This window comes from Ochotona curzoniae, unplaced genomic scaffold (assembly GCF_017591425.1).
Source record: "Ochotona curzoniae isolate NIBS_2020 unplaced genomic scaffold, NIBS_Ocur_1.0 scaffold_4701, whole genome shotgun sequence".
NCBI classification, from domain to species: Eukaryota; Metazoa; Chordata; class Mammalia; order Lagomorpha; family Ochotonidae; genus Ochotona; species Ochotona curzoniae.
The window spans coordinates 61,623,451-61,650,768 of NW_024467122.1; the positions used below are offsets into that span (position 1 = coordinate 61,623,451).

The window sequence follows — 27,318 nt, forward strand, 5'->3', positions numbered from 1 at the left end:
GTGCATGAATTACTGCTCAAATTCCATCAAGAATAGCAGAATTGGCAAAGTACGACAGTGATACGCCTGTCGTCTGTCAGTTATTGATCTATTGTGGCAACAACACCTCACCCCGCCAAAAAAAAAAAGCATAGATTTTAAAAGCTTCTCTGTATGTTTTTTCTCTTCAATTTTCTGAAAGCATTTCATTAAACATCAATAATCTCAAGATCAGAAGTTATGGATCCTTTAAGATTTAGAGATTCTATAAATGAAATTTGTGACTGTCTTTCTAATATAAATAATTTAGTATCTCTTAATAGGGAATATTATACACATGTTAAACACACAAAGCTTTTACATTATATTTCCAGTTAAGCACGGCTGTCTACCTCCAGAGTACAAACAATGTGACCACAGCCTCATCAGTTAACACAATGGCAGGCATGCCCAGGTGATGACTTCGGGCCAAAAGCGACCACTCTCCTCTCCCCAGAACATCTGCACAGTCACATCCAGAAGCACATATGCACACACTTGCTAGATCCAATAGGATTTTGTGTAAAACACCAAACACTTCTGCTAAGAGAAGCATTGCGTTGAGAAAAAGCACAGTGAAACTACTGTGTTTTTTAAATATGCATATCAGATTCTTTTGAGCCTAGATCATGAATAAAAGAATCAACAATCTGGAGGCTTAGGGTGCCTGTAGGGTGGATGAGGAGGAAGCAGAACAGACAGAGGGACATTCTGCATGTACTTTGGCCACTTCAAGTTCTTGTCTTAGCAATGGCTAGCCTGGAGATAGCATGCAGAAGGGAAGGCAAAGCCAACTAGAGGCAACCTCCAAACCTACAAGTTGGGAGGTCTTCAGCTTTTCTTTGAAATAAAAGATTTTTTTTTTAAATGGCCAGGGCATCAGTGATAATTTCCATTTACTGGTTCACTCTCCAAATGGCTACAACAGTCAGAAGCCAGGAGCCAGGAACTTCATCAGGATCTCCCACATATATGGCAGAGATCCAAGTACTTGGGCCATCTTCCACTACCTTCTCAGGTACATTGGCAGGGAGATGAACTAGAATCAGAAGAGCCAGGAGTCAAGCTGGCAGTCTAGTCTGTCAGATGCCACCTTTATAAGTGGTGGCTTAACTCACTGCACTATAACTCCGGCACACACTAATGTTTTTAACACAAAGTTTTATTTCATCTTTTTGGTGTGGTTAGTCCAGATCTGCCTTCCAGCTCATCACTGTCGCTCTCATCTGCTTCAGATGCCACTTTTCTCAAACATCCTACGCATTAGTTCTGTGCCTTCGTGACTTGGCTCAGGCTGTTTGCTCTCTTCAAAGTTCTTAACACCCTCTCCATATGAAAACTCCTGCACATCTTTTGAACAAAAATCAATGTGTCCTTCACTGTGACAGCCCTCTGGGGCAGATCAGTGCCTGTGTTCCCCCGTATAATGTACATGTTTTTTGAGCCTGTATTGGGATTGAAAATTTCTTCCCAGTAAGAATGCATTACAGAGAGCAGTGATGATATTTGATCACCCAAGCATCTTCGGCTCATAACCCATAGCAGGTGTTTGATATATGTTTAATTAACAAATGACTGAGCTAACAGAGCATTGTAATTTTTAAGGAAAGAAGAGTATGAGGAATTGGTAGGAGACAAAGAACTAAAAAAGCTACTAACCAAAAATCAAACCATGTTCCCTTCCAAACGTTTGGTTCATAACACTCCCTTCCCATTGCAAATCACAGCTATAAACCCAGGCAAGCATCAGGACTCAGTGAAACTGGAGGAAAAGTCTTGAGATCCTGACAATTTGAGGATGAGCTTAAACTTCAGCAAAGTAATAACATTGTCTGCTCATGTAATTTCTTGCTGCACTTAAGACAGCACGTACCTCTGAAAACACAGCTGTGGCTTGAGCTTACATTTTCTTCATATTTGCTCAACACCTGTTAACCACAACACTGGGATGCTGGCTTTGTCTTGCTCTTGGCTGTGGCAATAATGGTGTAACTGTGACTCTGCAGCTGCTCCCGTGGCCATTATTCTAGACTGGGGCACCTCACTCTTGGAGCTGGGGGTACAATAGATGCCTCCTTTCCTTTTCTGGCTCCTTCTGCCCTTTGGTCTTTTTGTCCTTGGAGACACAGCACATTTCATTGCAGTTAGCTTATGGGCACAAGGGTATTTCAAATAGTTTGTGGAAAATGGAATTATCACATGCCTTTATTCTGGTGGAAAGTAGTTTTGAATCCCATGTCTAATGTTTTCATCTCATATCGGGTGCCTGGGTTGGAGATCCAGTCCTGGATTCCAAATTTCAGCTTCCTGCTCTTGAATGCCCTTGGAGGCAGCAGATCACAGATTCAGATATTTCGATCCCTGTCATCCATGTGAGAGAATCACATTTTCTGGCTTCTGGCTTTGGCATGGCCCAGCCCTGGTCACTGTGAACATCTGTCACTGTGAACATCGGCGCCTTCGTCACCTCTCTCTCAATTACAGTTTTATACTCGTAAAAATTTATTGTATTATGAAAAACCATGTACAGATTTAAAAGCTCTGTTGGATCAAAAAATAAACTTATCTTTTAATTCCATTTCTTTCACAAGGTTTTGACATACCCATTAATTACTGCCTTCTGCAAGGCAAGGATCACATTTTACTCCATGTTTATTTCCCTAACACTTTAAAGTGTCTGGCATTAAAACAGTGCATAGTAAATGAGTGAACAAATGGAAATGTTCTCGTTAAAGTTCCTTAATTTGTCATTTTTGTGGGTATTATCCCCCCTCCCAAAGATAACTTTTGATTTCATGGATTTGTTTTTTCCCCTTCATTCTCAAAGCAAGCAAGCGATCTCTTAATTATCAGCCGCCACGCTCTAATGCAAAAATAGAAAAGAAAATGTAGACAGAGTATCAACCTGCTAATGACTTCCTCTCTGAGAGCTATCTTTGAATCACATTTAATAACATTTGATTTCCTCACCATTTCCGACTGAGTATCTGCAACATTGCACCGGTATTGTACACCCTGTTAATGCAGCTGGGGGTATCTACTGCCATTGGAGTCATGGGGATAGAACTATTATGCAGTAAAAACTGTTACATGGGATTTTTGTTCTTTTATTCAAAGAATAGAACCTTTCTGCTTTTAAAAGTTTCTCCTTGGAATTCGTGGGAAAGTAGGCAATGTACTAAAATCATCACACTTTCTAGCAATAATAATGTGGAACAGATGATTCGTCCCTCTTGGATGATCTGTTTTTGATTCACCCAAGTTCAACTCTGCTTCCATGTCAGAGGATGCTTCCATACAGGGCAAAGCTGTCTGTAAGAAAAGGATCATGGTATCGACAGCACAAGTATCTTCAAGAATTCAGGGAATCATCCTGCAGACCATGCTCAGCCATTTCTGGGAAGCAGCATTCCAGCACGGATGATAGGGCCCTTCCTGCTTTCCAGCAATGCTGCTGTGCCCAACACAGGGCACTGGGCTGCTGAAAGATGTCCAGAAGTGCATGCTTCCTACAGTGGTCTGGTGGAAGCTAACAGTAGGAACACAACTTGGCCAGATTGTGACTCCCAACGCACTGAGGCCCTTGCCTTTTCTCCAGTGAAGGTGCCCTCGTCTAAGTCTAGAGACCTTCTTAGGGCTTCAGCCTTGGAGGTGACTCATCCTCCGCTTCAACCACATGCTTTTCTGCAGACCTGCAGAGGTCAGGAGCAGGGTCTGGATTTCTTGGCCTGTGATAATGGAAGTCACCCTCACTCTCATCCCTGCTCCTGTGCCCCCAGACTCTCCACCCAAGAGCTTCCCTGGCTTTCTCTGCAGCCTCCGCTGCTGCATGCAGTGCTGCCCTGGTATCACACCTTGAATGGTTGTCCCCTCAGCTCAATTCTGTCTCTGAGGTTCTTTTTGCCAGGCTACTCCTCCAACTCATACCAGCCAAGTATATGTAATTCTTCTCTGGACCTCCAATTATTCTCAAATCAGCTTGTCACAGTCACTCTCATTCATCATCTTAATCTCTTTTAGACCCAGTGGGAATCCCTGTCTTATGTAGAGACAGTAGAGATGAACACAGTCCAGGCCCTACTCAAACAAAAAAATTGGGCTTCAGGGCTGGCATAGCAGTGCATCAAATTAATCCTCCATCCTGAGGCACCAGCATCCTGTAAGGGCTCCAGCTCATGTCTTACCTGCTCTACTTTTTATCCAGTTCCCTGCTTATGACCTGGGAAAGCACTGGAAAATGGCTCAAGTTCTTGGGCCCCTGCATAGCCTAAGAAGGAGTGAGTTGGTTCTGAACTGAGCAGTCTGGAAACAGACTGCCAGGGAGTTCAATGTGCAAGGCAGCAGTTGGCTTGGGTTGAAGCCCCCTGTTGCAGGCACGGTTCTGAGATGCCGAGCTCACAGCGCTGTGTGCTGGCAGAGGAATCCTGTTCTCCCTCTGGCACGTGGTGAGCTCCTGGTGGTCTCAAGGGCTAGCTATTGGGAATGGGCATGTGTCCTTAGACTGATGCCATGTCAGTAGAGGAATTTGATACCCTGACTTAAAAAATAGAAACTGCTGGGAAGAGCCCAACAGAGTTCCTCTCCCTTTCATAGAAAGGAAACCTCTAGCTCAGGCTTTCATAAATCTGTACTTTGTGTCTCTGTCTCATTCTTATAGCTAATTGCACGTCATCTTCCTCTTCACTCTGGTTCTGGTTCGTGCCTTGGCTTCTTTCAAGATTTTTTTTTCTTTCTCTCTGACTTCATGCCTTTGGATCTGATATGTGCAGGTGTGTATTTTATCCTACTGAGTGCTCTCTGAGCATCTTCAATCTGCGATTTGATGTGTGTCATGAGTTCTGGAAAATTTTTAGCCATTATTGCCTCAAAACAGTCCAAGAGTCAGTAGGTAGCCCTTAGTTGATTGCCTTTTGAGGGCTATCAGTCCCTGCCTCCAGCAGCAACCTCTGTCCCAAGCATGCTATACTTCTCTGCATTTGCCTGCTTGTCCAATTTTGGTTGCAGCACTTTGACCTGTGGCCTCAATAATCTGATAGATCTATTTTTAACATGCTGTTTATTGTCCATTTGCTTCATTTTTCTCTTTTTAAAATTATTTTTTTTTAAGATTTATTTCTATTATTTTTTTATTGGAAAGGCGGATATACAGAGAGGAGAGACAGAGAGGAAGATCTTCCATCCGATGATTCACTCCCCAAGTGAGCCGCAACGGCCGATACTATGCCGGTCCGAAGCCAGGAGCCTCTTCCGGGTCTCCCACGCGGGTGCAGGGTCCCAAGGCTTTGGGCTGTCCTCGACTGCTTTCCCGGGCCACAGGCAGGGAGCTGGAAGGGAAGCGGGGCTGCCGGGATTAGAACCGGCGCCCATATGGGATCCCGGCACGTGCAAGGGGAGGACTTAACCACTTGCGCCACCGCGCCGGGCCCTAAAATTATTTTTATTTTTGATGATTTTTACATAGTTGATTAGGGCGATAGGAAGGTGGGTGAGGTCACCATTTCCACATTCTCTTTTCCTTCCTATATCTGGGGGAAGGTGGGAGATAAGGGGAGAAGACACAGCCAGTCTCCCAGCCACACCAGGGTCCCTTTTATGGGGAATGCACTGAGGTTCCTACTCAAGAGTTTTTGATAGTTCAAAGTTCTGAATTACTGCCAGTCTCGCCACTCCAAGCATGGCGAAATCTTTACAAAATTCACTGATGGACATAGTCCACCTTGGAGTCTCCATTTGCCCTGATATTCACTGCCAACACTTGGCTGGAGTAGTTTAGTTGATCAATTTGTTCTGTCCTCTGTCCTCTGTTGTGGTACCAGATGTCCTCTGCAGACTCCAGTGTACTGCCATATCCTCCATGTGCACCTGGACATACTGCTGTTTCCCTAATGGGCTTAATCCCATTTCCGATCATGCATTCTCCAGGTGGTTCTGCAGTTTAGCTTGACAGAATTAGCCCCCAGTGCCAGCATCTGCTGATGCTGCAGCAAAGCCAAACCAACCCAATCCCACTCTGCCTTGTGTATGTACCAGTAGAAATAGTCAACCCAGCCTAGCTTTCCCATGATCCAACTTGCATGAGGCCAACAGATATTGTACCCCTGCCCAGCCTGGTCTGTCCTCATTCCAACTCATGCTCATCAGTGGGAGTGGTGGTCCAGCAGGGAAGCCCCACACAGCCCCCTTACTGGCTTCGGCAACTCCCACCCCCAGGTCTCACATGTGCTGGCTGGGTGCTGCAGTCCAGTCTGGCATGGCCCAACCCCAATTCCAGCTCATTCTGGTGGGGCTGCAGACTAGCCCAGCCAGCTGACCTCCAGTCCCAGCCCTCCTATGAACTGGTACGTGTTGTGACCCAACCTGGCCCGATCCACACTACATTCTGGCGCCTGGATTCACCAGTGGGTGATATGAACTGGCCCAGCTTGGTTAGCCCTGAGCCTGTGCCAAATGTATGCCACTGGGTACCACTCCCTGGCCTGGTATGAGCTGCTCCCTACTGTAGTTCTTGCACTCATTTGCAGGGACTGCTTCCTGACAGAGGACTTCCCTAATCCCCTCCATCAGAATCTCTCCCAAGGCAAGATCTTGCACCCATCAGTGGCCCAGCCCTACTTAGTCCACCTCCTTTCTAGGCAGTAACAGTGGCCTTTCCTGAGTGGCCTTCTACTTTTTCCAGTTCTTACTGTTGGGTGTTACAGACCAGCCAATGATCCATATTGAGACACAGCTTACACATGACTCAGCAGGGGCAGAGACCTACTTAGCCCACAACTACCTTGGTCCTTCAAGCACCAGTGGGTGCAGAAGTCTAGCCCAGTCTGGTGCACGCTAGACCCAGTCCACACTTGTGCCAAGGGACATTGCAGCCATGCCTAGACCAGACTGCAGCCCCCTCTCTGGCCTTTGCACTCACCAGTGGGAACCACAGTCCAGCCAGGGCATCCCCTTTACTCCCCAAAACAGCCTGGTCCCAGCCATAGATCTTTTGTGCTGCAGCCTAGATCTGCCCAGACTATTCTTGGTCCCTGTAACTGTGAGTATGGCAGGTTCCATGGTCACATCTAGTTCAGCCCCTCACCACCCCAACTCTTGAGCTAACCAGTGGAACTTGTATTTCCACAGGGTTTGGCACACATATTCCCCATGGAATCTACCCCAGGACCTGGTTCTCCTACGTGTTGGTTAGTGTCATAGCCCTGCCTAATGTGACCTGTTCCAACATTCAGTCAGGTACTGGGATCTAACCCTGCTAGACAGGGCCCCAGCCCTAGCTTTCATGTAAACTGGCATGTGATGGTCAGCAATGTTTCATCTAACAAACCCTATTCAGGACTCCCATGTGGACTCCCATGTGGGCTGGTGTATCAGTTTGACCCACAGAAATGTTCTGGTCTCTCCCCTCTGAACCACCAGGTCTTAGTCCCCTTGCTTACCTGCAAGTACAATGGCCCTGTCGTTGGGAGTCCTTCAGGATTTATTCCTGACCTACATGTACAGTGACCTTATCCATGGATTCCCTAGGCAGTAATTCCTCCTCCTCAAGACCCCCATAGCTAACTGCCAAATTCACTCACTGCTTGGCAACAGTGGCTGCTACTAGGACCCCAAGCATTGAGTCTGACCTGACACAGGTTTCCGCAGCATCTACCATGCTGCTGGAAGCTCCATCCACTCTAGCCCAAGTTTTCTCTTCTTGTAAGGACAATAATGACAACCAGCAAGGTCTCTATATGGAAGACCAGAAATTCAAAGTCTTGGATATTACTTTAGATGCTTTTTAACCATTTACAAAGCTTCTTGGTTAAAGTGTTCATTAAAATTTTGGTGTACTTTGTGATGTGTTACTTGTCTTACTGAGTTACATTTTTTCTTACACATTCTGGATGTGTCTCCATTTTTAGATAAACTATTTGGAAGTATTTTTCCAACCTATATATTGTGTTTTTAGCATTTAATGGCATTTTTAAAGAGGAAATTTAAATATTGTAGTGGAGTCATCATCTACAAATTTTACTGCCTATGTTCCTCTAGAAGAGTATAGTTTTAGTTTTGCAGGCAAATCTATGATTCATTCTGAGCTATTTTTGTGTGTGTGTGATATGTTGTATGGGCCTGTGTCCTCTTAGATAAGTAAGTAACTAGGAAGGTAGACAGATAGATACTTGATACGGAGATAGATCCAATTAGTCCTGCTCTCTCTTGTGCGTGCACGCATGTGCTCTCTCTCTCTCTCTCTCTCTCTCTCTCTCTCTCTCTCTCTGTCCCCCTCTGTCTCTTTGTCTCTCAAAGTATCTTTTCCATGTGAACTATTTTAGAATATTTGCCAGGACAGGCATTCACCTAGCAGTTCACATGCCTCTATTCCATATCAGAGTAGCTGGGCTCAAGGCCTAGCTCTGGCCCTAGTTTCATTCTCATGCCAACGTGGACCTGAGAGGAAGCAGGTGCTGTTTAGGTCCTTGAGTCCCTGCCACCCACATGGGAGACCTGCATTTAGTTCCTGGCTCTCCATTTCAGCTTGGCCAATCCACAACTGTTTCAACCAATCAAGAGTGAACTAGCAGGTGAGAGCTCTGACTCCTTGTCTCTGTCAGACTCCCAGAAAACAAAAATAAGTAAATTTAAAAATTCTTAAATGGAAAAAACTGAAATACATACCACGAATAATTATTTAAAGGCAACAGACCACAAGTGTGAACACTTATATCTGAATTCCCAATAGTTTTATACTGATTTCCAAAGCTGTCTTTATGCCAGCACAGTATTAAGCTTTGAAATGGTATAGTTCACTTTTAAACTTGTAGAAGGCCTGTAGTTTTGTTGTTTTTGCAAAGTCTAAGGGCTACTTTAAAAACATTTTTAGTTTTACTTTACAATCTATGTTCAATTTGTCAAGTTGTATAGAAAATTTACTGGGATTTTGATAGACATTTTATTGACTTTTTAATTTGGGATTATTTCCATCTTAATATTAACTATTCCACATTATGACCATGGTATGTGTCTCCCTTTAACTAGGTTTTTAGTTTCTTTTTTTTAATGGCATTCAATGTACAGGCTTTTTATTCTTCCATCAACTTCAATCCTAAACACTTTATTCTTCTGATTGTTACTGGGGATGGAATTATTTTGCTAATTTCATTATTGGTTTGATCTTGTATCCTGAGGCCTTGCTAACCTCATGTCCTAGTTCTTTTAAATATTCACGGGGCTCTCTACAGTTCCTGTGGACTGAAGGAATAGGGAAATCAGGTTGGTGTCAGCCGCAACAGCTCTTGTTTTACCATTAGATACATGTAAAGATACATGTGGAAGTTCAACTTAAAAACAAATTTGGTGGGGGGAGGGTGGCTTGCACAGTGGCAGATAAGTCTAATCCTCTTGTGCTAGCATCCTACATGTACACTGGTTCTGGTCCTCAGTGCTCCACTACAGATCTACCTCTTGCTTATGGCAGGGGAAGTAGCAGAAGATAGCTCAAGTCCTTGGGCCCCTGGACTCACATAGGAGACCCAAAAAAAGCTCCAGGTGCCTGACTTCACATAAGCTCAGCTCTAGTCATTGTGGCTACTTGGGGAGTAAACCATTTAATGGAAGATCTCTCTGTTTCTCCTTTGTCTCTCTGTAACTCTGACTTTCAAGTTAAATAAATCTTGTTTTAAAAAATTTGAGAAGTGGTCTTTTGTTGAAAGGTGATGTCTAAGGATGCTGCCTGGGACACCCACATCTGATGTGACAGTGCTGGGTTCAAGTCCTGGCTCTGCCTCCAGTTTCACCTGCTAATGCATATATCAGGAAGCAGCAGGTGGTGAACCAAATATGTGGCTCTCTCTTGCTCCCCTGGGAGCCCTGGATTGAGCTCTGAGATCCTGGTTTTTGGCTTGGAGCATCCCTGGATGTGATGGGCATTGGTGGTGGTGGTGGTGGTTAAGTTGGGGGAAAAGGGGAGGGTTAGGCAGCACATAGATGTTTTTCTTAAATAAATAAAAATAATTTTTTAGAGCTTGAATGCAAATAATCTGCTATCCTTTTATTTTTATATACGAGGAAACTAATTGATCCCAGGACTTCTGAGTAAATTTTCTGTGTGGTTTAAAATAAAGTGAACAATTACAGAGGTAAAGTAAGAGAAGATGTAGACAGCACAGCAATAAGTGATCACTAAAGTGGCACTTGGTTGTGTTCCTAAGGAAACATTTTATTTTCTCATGATAAATATTTATTCAGTGACGATGCAGCTACCCAGCTTTATGCAAATTTAAAAGAAGAAAATATGTAGATTTGTCATTTTTTTCTTATCTCAAATTGGAGCTGCGTTTGAAAAGGTTAAAAGGCTGCATAATTACACTGTTATTAAATGTCACACGGATTGATATCATGCGGGTCGGGCCAAATGGCTGTGTAACTCGAGTGTTAGTTATTTGCAAACCTGCGCATGGGAGGCCTTGAAGATATTATTAGCGAGGCACCAGCCCCTTTCCTGACTTCATTGCTGTTAATGTCAACAAGCCAAAGACGCTCTGCCTGTTTATTCGGAGAGAACAGTTGTAGCTAGCAAGAGTCTCGCTTTTCTTGCATGACTGTTTCTACTTCATGTCTCACAGAACAGTTTAATAATCCTTTTCATACGCAGCAAAGCTCATTTAAAATGCATAATTGCCAACATGCTATTAACTCTCTTTGGCAGAGGAGGTTCATGAAAGCCGTGGACAGAGTAAGTAAGGATGCTCTGTTATTAATAGGAGTTATAAGCAGAGACTTTTAACACTGGATCCAGGTAGTAAAAGGTCTCATTTTAAAATGGCATGAGTCTGACAGGAAAAAAATGCTTGGAAACCCTCAAGTTCAGTGACGGAAATAAGAACAGAGAATAAAGGAGAAGTCACTGCATACAAATAGAATGAAATCTTCACTTGCTGTGAAGTACACAGGTGAAGGTTACTGTTCCCAAATCCACCACATTGTTGTTGTTATGGAGGCTGTTAGGGAGTGGTGAAAAGGAAAATGGGGCATTTGCAATGCAAGATATTGAAATGTTAAAATAACACCAGTATTTCACCGAAAAGCATTATAAAAACTTGAGTGCTTGAGCACCTGACAAACCCAGCTATAGCCCTCCATTGTGTCTTAAAATGTTATGCTCCAAGTTCCAAAACAATGTCTATAAATTTGTTACCTGTACAGAAAATGATAACATATAACTTACAAATGCAGCACATGAGGAATACAAGTACAGCTGACACATTTTACACTCACTGCACAAAATAATTTCACCAGTGCTTTAATACATACAAGCATTTGGGTAGCATTTGGTAAAGTAAGATAAGCATCTCTCAAGTATTCTTTTTTTTTTTTTAAGATTTATTTTTACTGTGAAGTCAGATGTAGAGAGAGGAGGAGAGAGGCAGAAAGGAAGATCTTCCGACTGATGATTCAACCCCCAAGTGACTGCAACGGCCAGTGCTGTGCCAATCTGAAGCCAGGAGCCTCCTCCAGGTCTTCCATGCAGGTACAGCGTCCCAATGTTTTGAGCTGTCCTCAACTGCTTTCTCAGGCCACAAGCAGGGAGCTGGATGGGAAGTGGGGCTGCTGGGATTAGAACCAGTGCCCATATGGGATCCTGGCACATTCAAGGCAAGGACTTTAGCTGCTAGGTCACCATGCAGGGCCCAAAGCATCTTTCAAAATCTATTAAGATTATGTGTACCAATGCCTCCCTATTTGTCTTCTTCTTCTTCTTTTGGTCAAGTATGAAAGACAGAGAGAAAGAGAGAGAGAAAGAAAGAGAGAGATAGAGAGAGAGAGAGAAGAACAAGCTTCTCCCCACTGGTCACTCACTAGCTGCCCGCAAATAGCCAAGGCTGGAGCTGGCTAAAGGCCAAAGCAGAAACTCCACCCTGGTCTGCCATGTGGGAGACAACAACCCAACTTCTTCAGCCATTACCTGCTTCCTAGTAACATGTATGTTAACAGGAACCTGGACCCACAGTGGAGCCCCAGGCCTTCTGGTGTGGAATGTGGCATCCCAAGTGGCATCCTGATTGTCAGACCAAATGCTTGCTCCATCTTCCTTTTGTTTTGACCAAGTTCTTTACTGCAAGAAAAACCACTCAAAGGATTCCTTTTGCCCACAGAGCTATATAAAACTTTCCTCTTTTCATGGCAGTAGTGCTTTAGATAGTTAATAGGCATCTTTGAGAGTATCTACTGTCCTGCGCCTGCTATGGGGGGAGAGGACCACTGCCAGGACCGCCTGCAGAGCAGTGAGCACCACACCAGAAAGGCAACAACTTCCCCACGCAGGCCCACGTCTTGGCTGCATCTCTCACTAACACATGAACTCAGGCAGTGTACTCAATCTCCCTTGAATTGAATCACACTCTTTTCTAGGAGTAACACCAACCTTGTGGGATTGTTAAAGGGATTAAAATGGCTGCCAGTAAAAATAACACCTGCCTCATGGGCCTGGCATGATAGTGTAACGGCTAAAGCCCTTGCCTTGAATGCACCAGGATCCCATATGGGTGCTGGTTCTAATCCCAGCAGCTCCACTTCCCATCAAGCTCCCTGCTTGTGGCCTGGGAAAGCAGTGGAGGACGGCCCAAAGCCTTGGGACCCTGCACCCATGTGGGAGACCTGGAATAGGCTCCTGGCTTCAGATTAGCACTGGCTATTGTGGTCACTTGGGGAGTGAATCATCAGTCGGAAGGCCTTCTCTGTCTCTTCTCCTCTCTGTACATCTGTCTTTTGTAATAGTAACAGTATCCCTGAGCATGTATCCCAAGAAGCAAGCTGAAATGGAGTGGGTGAGGATTTGTGTGATTGGTACACAATCATATTATAGCTGTGTGTATTTCAACAAAAACAAGCCAAAAACCCAGAAAGATTTGGAAAGGCACCAGATGCTTAAATGCTGAGCAATACTTGAAGATATTTTGGTGGAGAATCAAGATGGCAGAATAGGGTAAGGACACATTTAAATAAACAGAGAAACATTAGCCAGGTGAAGCAGAGAAGGCTCAATACAGGAAATAGGAGAGGACAGAATGACAGTAGAGGGGCACCAGGAGACTGACAGACATGAGAAAGGAGCGGACACAACAGTGTGGTATTAAATTAATGGATAACGCAGCAGCATTGAGCAAATGGCGATCTGAACTACATTGGCATCTGGAACTCCACCAGCAACCAGGTGGGAAGGGACTTTCACTGGGAGCTTGGGGGATGAGCTCAGACAAAGAACTGCCCGTCCTGCTGGTCTGTTTACTTTGACCTGGAGCAGAGACAGAGTGGCAGATACCAAATGGGTAGTGTGGGAACAGGGTGGATTTCACAGCCCAGTCTGCCCCCTAGAGCCGTACCAGGCACCATTTTGTTTAAGGAAACAAAGGCTGAGGGACAGGACTGTGCATGCACTGAGCTGGGGGTGAATCAATTTCTGACTCAGTGAACTGCAACAACATGATATCACACAGGTTCCACCCAAGACAGGTCCGGGTAGCCCTCAGACCTGACGGCCAGCAGATCAAGAACTCTAGTAGTGCAACATCAGGTACCATTTTGTACAGTGTAGAAAAACGTTAAGACTGCGGGGACAGCAGTGAGCTGTGCACACGCTGAGCTGGGAGTGATCTCACTGAGCTCAGGGCATTACACTGGTCCCACAGGGAAAATAATACCAACTTTAGCATTGTGTGGGTCCAAACAGGTCCATGTGGCCCCAGACCTAACGTCCAACAGGTTCCGTCAAGATCAGTACCACCAACAATCTAGTTATATAGGACTCCTGGTATCTCCCTAATCCTGGGAATTGCTCTAACAGGAAGTGGGAGAAAGGTTGTACAAACAACGGTGCAGCCTCAGCAGGGGATCACAGAGTGGAGCGTGGTGAGCCAGAAGCTGGGGCTACAGAGACCACAGTGCAAGTCTAACGTTCTTACTTGAAAACTCCTAATTTTATTTCTCTATCTATCTATCTATCTATCTATCTATCTATCTATCTATCTATCTATCGTATTCTTTTTTATCAGTCTCCAAAGAGCTTGTCAAAAACTGCCAATGGCAACTATATTTTAAGACATCATGCGGGGTATTGAGGAAAGTTTTCAGTTAACAATAATCGCACCTCAGATAAGCCTTATTGGCTACAATACTGCCACTGCACAAAGCTGAAAACTTGTAATTTTAAAGGCTGCATTATATGCAAAATGTAAAACAAAATTGTAGGGGTTAGGGTAGTGGCTCAGCACACTAATCCTCCGTCTGTGGCACTAGCAGCCCGTACACGTGCTGGTTTGTGTCCCAGCTGCTGCTCCACTTCCCATCCAGTTTTTGGGCCCCTGCACTTGCTTGAGAGACCTGGAAGAGGCGTCTGGCTTTGAGTTGGTCCATCTCCAGCCATTGCAGACATATGGGGAGTGAACTAGCAGATGGAAGATTTCTCTCTCTCTCTCTCTGTCTCTCTTTCCATCTCCCCTTATCTCTATAACTCTGCCTTTCAAGTAGAAATAAAAAAAATGTTAACCCTACCCCCAAAACCCTCTGTAGGACATGATTTTTTTTGAATATTTAAAAAAAATGTATTTGAAAGGTAAAGGAGGGGACAGAGATAAGGGAGGGAGAAAGAGGTAGGGAGAAGAATCTTCTAAATGTTGCTTTACACCCCAAATACCAATGGCAGCTGGGCTGGGCCAGATGAGAGCCAGGAGCCTGGAACTTCATCCAGGTTTCTCACTGCGTGGCAGGAATCTGCCTCTTTCAGGAGTAGGCATTAGCTAGAAACTGGATCTGGAGCAGAGGAGACACTCCATCCCATGTACTCTGAGATCTGCATGTACCAAACAGAAGCACCTGCTCTGCCACAATGTTCAATCCTATTTTCACAGTCAAAGTGTATGTGTTTTTTCAGTCATAAATGACCTTAGTCAATTATCTTATTTTGTAACAGAATGCCTGACACTGGTTAGCTTTATAAGGGAAATAAGTTTATTTTGATTCTGGAACGTAGAGGCCAGCAAAGCCAGAGCACAGTGCCTTCATCTGCAAGCTCCTGGTGTGTGTCTTCACGCTCTGCCACAACAGGATGGAAAAGTAGGTGAGGTGGGTGCATGTGACAGAGCCACAGCGAGCGGGTCTTACAGCCCGCTCTCCTGCTAACCGATCCAGTTCTGACACAGTGAAAACTGCCTCCCAGGGAAAGGTCCTGGTTGTCTTGCTGACCTGATCAACCCCCGGCACCGCCACAATGGCATTCAGGCTTCAGAGTGAATTTGAGAGGGGGCAAGCCTTTTGCAAATCATGACATAAGTTGATATGCAAAACAGTAGATGAAGAAGGGATGGCGAAGATGAATGAACATTCTGGTATTCCACTGTCAGGAGATGAACTGTGAGCAACAATAATATGTTATTTATTCTTGAAAAAGAAAAACCCTAGGGGCCAGTGTTTGGTACTGTGGCTAAAATGCCTCTGTGACACCCACATGCCTAAGCATAGTGCTTGGGTTTAAGTCCCGGATTTCACTCCCAAATCCAATTTTCTACTAATTCACACTTGAGGAGGCAACAGTTGATGGCTGATTGGGTCTCTTTGTCATCCATGTGGGAGGCGTGGATCGTGTTCCTGGCTTCCAGCTCTGAAGTGACCTGGTGCAGCCTGTTGTGGGCATTGGGGAAGTGAATCAGTGGATGGCAGATCTGTTTCTGCTCTACCTTTGTTTTTTCAATAAATAAATAAATAAATAAATATGAGTAAATATACATTTTAAGAGCTCTGTTAATTTATCCTTATTAGATTTACAGAAGGAAGGAAAGACAGGGAAGGTAAGGTCTTTTATCCCCTGATTCACCCCCCGAGTGGTCACAACAGTTGGAGCCGAGTTGATCCAAAGTCAGGAGGCAGGAGCCTCATCCAGGTCTCTCAAGTGAGTGCAGGGACCCAACAATTTGAGCCATCCTCTAGTGCCTTCCCAGGCCAAAAGCAAGGAGCTGGATGGGAAGCAGATGGAACACGAACCAGGACCCATATGGAATGCTGGTCTAGAAGGTGAAGGATTAGCCTGTTGTGTCACAGTACCAGCCCCCAAATATACAAGTGTTTTTAAAAAACTCTTTGTTTTTCATGATACAGTTTCATAGTCTCAGGGATTTTCCCTCCCACCCTTCCCCACTCTCTTCCCCCATATACAAACATTTTAAAGCTAGAAGATTTTAATATTTTCAACAGAAAAAAAATGGTAAGTGCTTGAGGAGACATGTTTGCTCAATTTGAACATTGTACAGTGTATACATGTATCAAAACATCAGGCTATTCCATAAATGGACATAATTTTATGTATTAGCCAAAAATAAAATTAAAGGAAATAATTAATAAACTTGAAAAAAGGAGTTGTATATTTCTAGAGTGCACAGGTTGATGAACAATGAGATGCACCTGCAGAAGCATGTGGTTTTTTTTTTGTTACAATGCAATTTCTACAATTTTAGAAATTCTAAATGACTTGTTTGACCCAGCCTAATTATGTTGTGACTCAATCATATTGTTGCACACAGAAAAAGATCAGTTTATTTTATTGCTCAGAAATATTCTATTGTTTGGGTATTCCACAATATGCTTATTCACCATCAGCTGAAGAACCTTTGAATTGCTTGCTGTTTTCATTTATTGGAAATAAGATTGCTCATGTCTGTGTGTGGACATATGTTTTTATTGTGCTTGGATAAATATCTAGGAGTGGAGAGGGGAGATCATATGGTAGATTTGTTTCAACATTTTCTTAAGTTTTTTTATTTGGAGGCAATTAAAGATTCACAAACAGTTGCAAGAATTAATGCAGAGGTCTTTTGTACTCTTCAGCCAGATTTCTATCAATAATAATATCTTGCAAAACTATGAACCACAGTATCAAAACCAGAATCTTGAGATTACTGGAGGCAAGATACAGCATTATAATCACTTCTGAGCCAAGCTTTGCTGTCGTTAAGCAACGATTAATTCATTCTCCACTTTTAGAATTCATTCAAAATGTCATATGTATAAGGTGTTAAATGATGTATAACCTTTTCTTACAATAATTCTTTTAGGGATTCATTCCAACGATTGGATGGGTCAATGCCAATTCCTTTTTGCTTGTTAAATAGTATTTCATCTGTAGGCGCCACAGCTTGCTGAACCACTCTGTCACTGAGGTGCCTCTGGAAAGTCTGCAGATTTGGGTCACGATGAGAAAGCTGATGTAAGCATTTGTATGCTGCTGTTGACACAAACATAACTCTTCCTGTTTCTGGGATGAATGCCAAGAAGTGCAATTGCTGTGTTGTGTGTTGTTGCATATTAAGTTTATGAAAATGCTGCCAAACTGTTCTGTGTGGTTTATTGTACTTCGTCACTTTCCCCTAGCAATGTGCGAGTGGCCCAGTTCCTTGGTGTTGCCAGTGTTTGGGCTAATGCCATGTCTGCTCATTATCTTTCTGACAGGTATGCAGTGACAGCTCATTGTCATTTTCATTTGCATTTCTCTAAGGCTGAATGATCTTGAAGACCTCTGCATGTATTTTTTGTAAAATATCTCTAGTATTTTACCAATTTTCAAATTGTATCCTTTCTTCCCTTACAAATGATACTTGGAAGTTTCCTCTATATTCCATCAATATTTGTAAGGATGTGGTTTGCAAGTAATTTTTCCCAGTTTCAGCTTGCCACTTCATTGTTTTAAAAGATTCTTAACAAACATTTGCAAGGTTGACAAAGTTCACTTTGGCAGTTGTCCTCTTTTGGAGGAATTTTCTCATGAGAAGTTGCAGGACTGCTTACCTAATCCTAAGTTCCGATGATTTTCTATTAATTTTTTCTAAGAGTTTTATATTTTTCATTTATTGGGCCCGGCGCGGTGGCGCAGTGGTTAAGGTCCTTGCCTTGCACGCCCGGGATCCCATATGGGCGCCGGTTCTATCCCGGCAGCCCCGCTTCCCTTCCAGCTCCCTGCCTGTGGCCTGGGAAAGCAGTCGAGGATGACCCAAAGTGTTGGGACCCTGCACCCACGTGGGAGACCCGGAAGAGGCTCCTGGCTTCGGATCAGCATAGCATCGGCCGTTGCGCTCACTTAGGGAGTGAATCATCTGATGAAAGATCTTCCTCTCTGTCTCTCCTCTCTGTATATCCGCCTTTCCAATAAAAAAATAATAAAAATAAAAAATCTTTATATTTCACATTTATGTATATGATATTATTATATATAAATTTTGAAACTTAATTCAAGGCTCATTTTTTAAAATAATTTCTTTATTTTTATAGCAAAGTCAGATACACAGAGAGGAGGAGAGATGGAGAGCAAGATCTTCCATCCAATGATTCACTTCCTAAGTGACCACAATGGCTGGTGCTGTGCCGATCCAAAGCCAGGAGTCAGGAACTTCCTTCAGGCCTCCCACATGGGTACAGTGTTCCAAGGCTTTGGCCCATCCTTGACTGCTTTCCCAGGCCACAAGCAGGGAGCTGGATAAGAAGTGGGGCCACAGGGAATAAAACTGGCGCCTGTATGAGATTCCGGCACGTTCAAGGTGAAGACTTTAGCCACTAGGCCACCGTACCAGGCCCAAGGCTCATTTTTTATATCAGTGAATATCCTTTGTTCCATCATCACTTATTTAAAAAGCTAATTTTTTCTTTATTGAATTGGTTTTGCACACATGCCAACACTCAGAGGGACCTATTTGTGCAGGCCAATTTCTGGGCCTTCTCTTTCTCTCTAACCGTTGATGTCTTGATTGTCTTGATTCTTTTTCACTTCCTTATTTATCTTAAATAATTAGGAAGGATCTTATTGATATCCACAAAATATCTTACTGAGATTTTGATAAAAACTGTGCCATATACGAATTTGGGGAGAATTCACTATGTTTTCTAAAGCAATGGAAACATTTTTTCCATTTATTTAGGTCTTTGATTTCCTTCATTGGTATTTTGTGGTTTTCAACATGTGACCACTTTATGTTTTATTGTCTGTTAATAACTACATGACATGAACCTAGAAGTGCTGCCTCTGTGTAAGGGATATTTTAACAACACATATTTAACAACAACAACAAAAAACTTAAAGCTGGACTAATTTCATCATGAGAATAAAAATAACTCAATGAAAGCATGAACAACAGAGTTGAATAGATGATTTACAAAGGAAAAGACAACAAATAAACACATGGAAAGATTCTCAATATCATCAGTCACTTTGCAAATACAAATTAAAACCACAACACAATGGGGCAACAGACCTACCAAAGTGGTTAAGTTAAAGTGACTGACTAAAGCAAGAGCCAGAGAAGACACGGAACAATGGGAACACTCAAATTTCCAGTGGGAATGCAAAAGGGTAGTGTCGCTCTGGAACGCAGTGTGGCAGGGCATCAAGTTAAACGCGCGCTTAGCCAACTGTGAAAGCCCGCTCCTGCTATTCACTCTTGTAGAATGAATACATGTGACCACACTAAAATCGGACAGGAGTGTTCGCAGAAATTTCAGAACAGTCAAAAACCAGAAAATACTTAAACACAAGTTGTGAACACATAAACAAACAAAATGAGTTAGCATTTTGGTATAGCAGGTAAAACTGCCGTTGATGACCCTGACAGCTCACAGGGACCTGGGTCCTGCCCCAGCTGCTCCACTTCTGACCCAACTCCCTGCTAGTGCCCCTAGGAAAGAGTGTAACACGAACCAAACGTTTAGGTGCCGGCCACCCGCGTGGGGAGAGCCTGATGCAGTCCCTGATGTCAGGTCTTCCTTCTCTCTCTCTCTGTAAATCTTTCCAAATAAATCTTTAAAAAGAATACTTTTATATATTGAAACTCAACAAATCTGACAAAATGTCCCATGCAGCCAAATTTTGCTGCTCAGTTAAAATTAATTAAAAATTTTCATCCCTTATACAAGTACTTGTATCTCAACATCTCACCAATATTAAATAAACTTTCAATCTTTGTTACACCTAGAGGTGATGTAAGAATGTCTCACTGTATCTTTTATTGGCCTACTCTAAAGCATGTACTTCATGGGCACTTATCTATACTCTTGTTATCTTTAATATGTCAAGTATCTCCCCATATTATTCGCTGTATTTTTATTGGTGCTATTTATCTTGTCTTGGTGGGTCGTCAAAGCTCAATGAAATTTTAAAGTGGTCCTTTTTAATTTGTATTCAAATATGACGTCGATAGGTTATTTTTAACTTCACTATGCAGTTATCATGGAAATATTTCTAAATTTTTACATAGATTATTTATTTTCTTTCATATAATAATCAGTTTCTACTCTGCTAAGAGAAATCATCACCATTACAAGATTACCTATAGCAATATATGCTTTGTTTTTGTGCTTCATGGAGCAATTTTTTATGATCAAAGTTTGTTTCACTTGTCTGAACAAGACTTATTTGAGGAGTCTGGGTTTTTCCCACTGCTGCCACACTGTCATTTACAAAAGTCACACAAATTAGGCTTTATTTACAGATTGTATCCTATTCTACTGATCTGTATATTTGCATATGATATTACTTTTACTTGATAATATTCACAATCTTGTTCTATGAAATGTCTATCAATTTTCCATCCACATTGTTACTAATAAAAAAATAGTAATTTCTCAGATTCATGTCCTTTTTTAAAATTTTTCTTTTAGAGGATGTTTACATAATTGATCAGCGTGGGAAGGATCGAGGGTTAGGGAAAAGTGGGTCTGATCATTGTTTTCAAACTTTCTATTTCTTCTACTTGTATCTGTGGGGACTGGAGAGAAAAGGAGAGAAGCCACATCCAGCTTCCCAACTACCCCAGTACCTGGGGATAGGGAATAGCTAGCCAATATTGACTCAGGGTTCCAATGTATCACATGCTCCAAGGGCTTTACAATGGTTTCCATAGTTCTGAAATGTTTATCTCACTGATTCAAGGATGAGGGAACACTTTCAATGTCCATTGGCTGACACAGTCCACTCCACCAGAGCCTCTACTCTTGGGGGCTCACAGACCTGGCACCCATTGTGCATGTGGGCTCACAGACCTGAGCTAGGCAACCTGGACCCCACTGGAACCCTGTCCCTAAGACTCACTGACCAGGCATCTATTGTGCTTGTGGACTCAGGGCCTGGGCCAGGCAACCCGGACCCCTTTGGGCAATCGGAACACCAGTGAACTCCCCTGCCCCCAGGGCTCATGGACCTGGCACCCACCATGCAGACAGGCCCAAAGACCCTGCCAGGCAACCTGGACTCCACCAGAACCCCAACCCTTGGGGCTCACAGACCCAGCACCCACAGCACAGGCCAGACCCAATGACCTGGGCCAGTCAACTTGGACCCCACCAAAACCCCTGCCTGGGCCTCACGGACCCAGCATCCACCATATATGCAGGACAAAGGACCCAGGCCAGATGACCTGGATCCCACTGGACCCCTCATCCCCAGGGTTCATGGCCCTGACCCCACTCCTTCCCCCACCCCCCAGACTGGCATGACTTGCCTCACTCACTTCAGCATTGATCAGTGGGTGCCTCAGCCTATGTCAATCTAGTCTATCCTTAATTCCAGTTCCTGCCGGTTAGTGCTACAGCCTATCCCAGCATAGCCAGCCCCCTGTCCTGGCCATGGTGTGAACTGGCTGGTGTTGCAGCCCAACCCAGCCCCTCCTGCACCCCATCCTGGTGCTCAGATCTGCCAGTGGATGTCACGATCTGGTCCAGCCTGGCCCGCCCTCCAGGCCTGACCCACATGAATGTTAGCGTACTATAGCCTGGCTGGTCTGGGCTACTCCTTGCCTTGATTCTTGCACTCACCTGCAGGGAGTGCATCCTGACAAAGGAATCCCCCAAGCTGCTCTATCAGGTCACCTCCCCATGGCAGATATTGCTCATACCGGTAGGTGCTTGGCCCAGGTTGACTTTGTCCATCTCTTGTTCTGGCTGGAACACTGTCCTTGTCCAACTGGCCAGTACCCAATCCAGATCTTAGTGTTGAGTGCTGCAGCCAGCCACATCTAGTCCACACCTAGACACAGCTTTCATGTGGTTCAGCAGGAGCCAAGACCTAGCCCAGCCCATTCTACATCCAATCTGGCTCTCAAGAGTTTCAGTGGGTGCTGGAATCTAGCCCAGTTTGGTGCTTCCCAGACCCAGACCACACTCACGCCAGGAGAGACTGCAGCCATGTCCAGCCCAGCTTGCTACCTCCATTCCAGCTTTGTTGCTCACCAGTGGGAATCCCAAACTCATCCAGGGTGTCCCCTTAGCAACGTATCCTAGACTGTTCCCAGCCACAGATCTTGCACCTGCTAATGGAGACTGCTGTTCCACATAGGTGAGCCAACATATTCACACACAGATTTTGCCCACAGAACTAATTCACTCATGTGCTGGTAAGTGTCATGGACCAACCTCACATTACCCATTCTGTGTTCCAACTCTCACTGGTGGGTTCCATGATCTAGTGGCCTTGTCTTTGGAAGACCCTCAGAAGTCGTTCCTCACTTGGACATGAACTCTCAAGTTCCTGCTTGCCCTCACTTGTTCCATCCCCTAGACCAAGTATAAGCCCACACTCCCAAGTTTCCAGAGTGCACTGCCAGGTGGCCTGTAGGCTTCACCTGCCAGGGATCCAGGTGGGTTTTAAACAGCCTGTACCTGGAGAATTCATATCATGCTTCATATTTTAACAATCTCAAAGCAAAGTCTCAGTGTTTCAAATATACCCTCTAATATTTATTACTGATTTTTCTTTTTATGCTAGATCATAAAAAAATAGAAAATGTAAAAACATGATACTACAAAAAACTTAGCATTTTAGCTCTACTGAATGAAGTTACATTTAGTCACCCTACTGAAGACCTCTAGCATAGCAAAATCTTTGTGTAGCTCTCTGGTCTTCCCTCAGAAATGGTTAATAATTCTGTTGGATGTAGTGAACAGTGATTTCCTGATGGCACTGCTGTTCTAGGCAGAATGGGTCAGAATGAACCTGCTGGTTTGAATTTGACCGCAGAAGGATGCAAGCAGTCAGTGTACCTTGACACCATTTCCACGGAGGCATGAGAAAATTCAGAAGGCTTTGTCCAGAATTGTTTACTCAAACACTGAAGAAACAACAATGCTCCTGTTCTCCAGAAAGGGGTTATGCTAAAATTAGAACACAGGAGAACAAAGCTGTTCAGAATAATAGGATCAGCAGCCCTGAACCATTCTGTGCCTAGGAATCTAGCTCCCTGCTGGGGCAGGTGGCTTTAAACAGTCTCCCCGGTGTGGGCACACACACAGCAAAGGTCTCAGCGGCATGTTACATACTCACCCTTGGAAAAAAAAATTATTTGCTTATTCATCTGTTTGACAGGCAGAGTTGCAGAGGGGAACAGAAAGAAAGAGAAGATCTTACATTGACTGGTTTAGTCCCCAAATGGCTGAAAGAGCTGGTGTTGGGCCAGGTGGAAGCCAGGAGCCAGAAACTATATCTGGGTTTCCCTGGTAGGTGGTAGGGACCCAAGTGGACCATCTTCTGCTGCTTTCCCAGGTGCAAGCAGAGAGCTTGGATGTAGCGAAGCCGGGACTTGAACTGGGGCTCAGACTGAATGTCGGCATCACGAGAGTGGTTTAACATGCTGTGTCACAATACCATCCCTCCTTATCCTTTCTGTGTCACAGCATTTGTTATATGTTATTATAAAACATGACTGAAGTATACTTTGAAATACAATTTGATGATTTTTAAAGATATTTATTACTTTGAAAGTCAGAATTATATTGCAGAGAAGAGAACCAAAACCTTCCATCTGCTGGTTCATTGCCCAGATGGCCACAGCAGCCAGGGCCAGGCCAGACTGAAGCCAAGGATCAGGAATTTCATCAAGGTCTCCTGTGTAGGTGCATGGGTCCAAACACTGGGCCATCTTTGTGCTGCTTTTTTTCTAGTTAGCAGTGAGCTCGATCAGATATGGAGCAGCCAGGACTCAAACCGGCACACACATCACAGGTGAAGGCTCTACCTGCTGTACCACAAAACCAGCACCATTTTGATCATTTTTATATCTCAAAAGATCAGTTTATCAGTGGACATTGTCATTTAAAGCCACAGCTTGCATTACTGGCATCCCATATCAGTCCTGGTTCAAGTCCTGGCTTCACTCTCCATCCCACTCTCTGCCAATGTGTCCAGGAGGGAGATGCACATGGAATGGCTGCCTCTTGGCCTCAGCCCTGCCCAGCTCTGGCTGTTGTGTTCATTTGGAAAGTGAACTAGTGGGTGGAAGATCTCTCTGTGTGATTTGGAATTTACATATTCTACTTGACTGAAAACTAAAATTATCAACCATCTCTTCCTGCATAATATGGGAACTGTGACTATTACCAGTCCTTTCCATCAACAATCTTGTGTGTTCTTGCTCAGCTCTTTTTTTTAAAACCAATTTTCCATCTTACAGAAACAGACAAGATGAAACAAACAAATATGAAAGCTTAGTTAACATAGTTAATTTAACAGAGTTTTGCCTCTTGGAAATAAGGGTTCCTAGCAGTGACTATTTTCTTCTTTCTCATATAATCAATCTTTCATTTGCTTTCTCTGTGTTGTTTGGTTTTACTCTTGTAACCCCACCTTATGCCAATTTAGATTTCCTAAACTGCGTACCTCCTCCTGGTGTAAATCCCTTCATAAATCTCTCCTCGGGGATCTGAAAACATTTTTAAACGATGGCTGTTCAATCTGAGACTGTCCACACAATAAGTCTACTGTGATGCAAGTGCAGTGTGCACACTATAAATGCACTCTTCTTTTTATGTCTTCTAAAAGTCTTGTTGTTTTTGATGTTTTATATTTGGAAGACAGTGTATCCACTCTTGCATTTTTTACTTGTTTTATTCACAGAAGACTTGGTGCTTCTGGAGTGTGAAGACCTTTTTTTCCCTCTAAAGTGTGCAGCCACTCATTCTTCAAATATCATAACTTCTCCATTTTTTTTTTACTTCTATAACTGTTTTTGAGATGTCTGACCTGCTTCTTGCACTTATTATCACATGACCTGTCTTTTGGGTTTCCTGTCACTTTCTGTGAATTTCCTGAGATCCATATTTATTTCCTGTCTCCAGTTTCCTTTTGTATTATTTAATCATTTACTGAGTTTTTTTCAAATCTGCTTTTTTTTTTTGTCCATTGTAGTTTACCCATGGTAATGATTTCTGTTATATGTTCTATTTCTCTGAACATTTTTTTGAAAATAATTTTGTCCGTTTTGGAGATTCTGTTACTTCAGGTTTTCAGGGTGGTGATTCTCCAGTTTGCTCTCAGGGGAGTCCTTTGCTGGATCATGTTATGTTGTTGATACATGTTTATTGTTAGCTTTAATTCTGATGGGTTTATACATATACACAACCACACACTGAAGTGTGGAAACAGCTCCCTTGATAAATCTAATGTTTACTTTGACCTTGTCACTGCTTCAAATAACTCCACAAGGATGCATCATTTTTATCTTTTACTGGACATTTCCTTACTAAGTTAGTTGAGAGACAGACACAGAAAGCTTCCATTTGCTGGTTTACTCCTCCAGGGTCTGCAACAGTTAAGGTTGAAACACTAATGCTAGAAACTGGGAAATCAACTCAGCCCTCCCTGAAGGTACCAGGAACCCAAGTCAGGCATGGAGCTGGGTTCAAATCCAGGAACTCCACTGTGGGGAATGTGTATCTTAACCATGCTGGTACCACGGATACTTTTTATTTTTATTATTTGTGTTTTGATTCAAATATATTTATTATTTTGCATGATATAGTTCTGCTGGCATAGGGGTTCTTCCTTTCCCCTTCCCCATTTTCCCCTCCACTCATCTTCCCACTAATTATCACAGTAGTATAGTCCTGTAGCAGTAATTACAAGTTTAACGTGCTGCTATTTAAATGTATCATGATATGGTAGGTATAAGCCAAAGTAGCAAATCTAGTGTCATACTGCAGAGGTATATTTGCATGTTTCTTTGGGAGTCTTCCTTTTACTTGGAAGTACAGACACATACTACAACATATCTTTAATTCCCGGTATGCTAGACTTCATTATACAATTTATCCATGAGAATATGTGTATATATTTGATTACCTATATATCTATTTCTTTTGATTACCTATATTCTACTTCGCATAAATGCTGCCTTATATCAGAAAGAATTTGTCCTTTTTGGGATTGGCTTATGTCACTGAGCATAGTAATCTCTAGTTGGGACCACTTGTTGCAAATGGTAGAATTTTGTTCTTTTCTATAGTTATTATTGCATGGATAACTTTTATTTGTTTTTTAAAGATTTATTTATTTTAATTAGAAAGGTAGATTTACAAAGAGAAGGAGAGGCAGGAGAGGCTGATTCTCTTCCCAAGCGGCCGCAACAGCCAAACTTGAGCCGACCTGAAGCCAGGAGCCAGGAACCAGGAACCTCCATGCCTCCCACGTGAGTGTACAGTCCCAAGGCTTTGGGCCATCTTGACTGTTTTCCCAGGCCACAAGCAGGGAGCTGGATGGGAAGTGGGGCAGCTAGGATTAGAACCAGTGCCCTTATGGCATCCCGATGTGTGCAAGATGAGGATTTTAGCCACTGCACCATTATGCCAGGCCCGCATGGATAATTTTTAATGACTGTTTTACACTATGGGGCAGAATACATGCAGAACTTCCCCATGACCTGCAGAAGCAATGAAGCACTCTGAAAGCTTAAATTTCTTAGGGGATCTCTCATCTTTCCCAGTCTGCACAAAATCAGGCAAATGGCCATCTAAAATGCTGCTTCTCAAACTTTCTGGGTGGAGTTTGCCTAGTCTTCTTATAATACAAACAGCAATTTTGGGGGGAAATCCTGCTGTTACCCCAACCACTTTGGTCCAGTTCCTTTTTTGGGCCCAAAGCTATATCCTAAAGTTAACCAGGATCCCACAGAGACATTCAAACACCATGCCCTAGTTGTCCAGCCTGCTTAGGCCTTCTTCCCCTTCTGGTGATGGTAGGTTACACAATGTGGACCACCTTTCCCATGGAAGAGGAAACATTGTGAGAACAGAATAACCCTATTTTTAAAGAGGCAAAATGTGAAAGATTTTGAGCAAAGACAAGAGCAAGAATCAGAATAGAGCTCTGCTTTCACTTCAGGGCATTTGCTGATTGAGAAAGGGTAGAGCCAGAGAAGCACACAAACACTGTACTCAGCTCTGCAGTCAAGGAAATACTGGCTGCTCCCGCTGCTTTGACTGCTGTTAACAGATTCTCTGGGTATTGTCCTCTTCAGGGACTGT

General features: G+C 43.4%; 1 non-coding gene across 1 annotated transcript; it reads right to left on the bottom strand.

Annotated features, from left to right (window-relative positions):
* Window positions 1–14,048: 14,048 nt before the first annotated feature.
* On the bottom strand, window positions 14,049–14,188 carry LOC121149507. Its single transcript, XR_005882669.1, has one exon. It is a non-coding gene; the product is annotated as a U4 spliceosomal RNA (small nuclear RNA).
* Window positions 14,189–27,318: the final 13,130 nt, after the last annotated feature.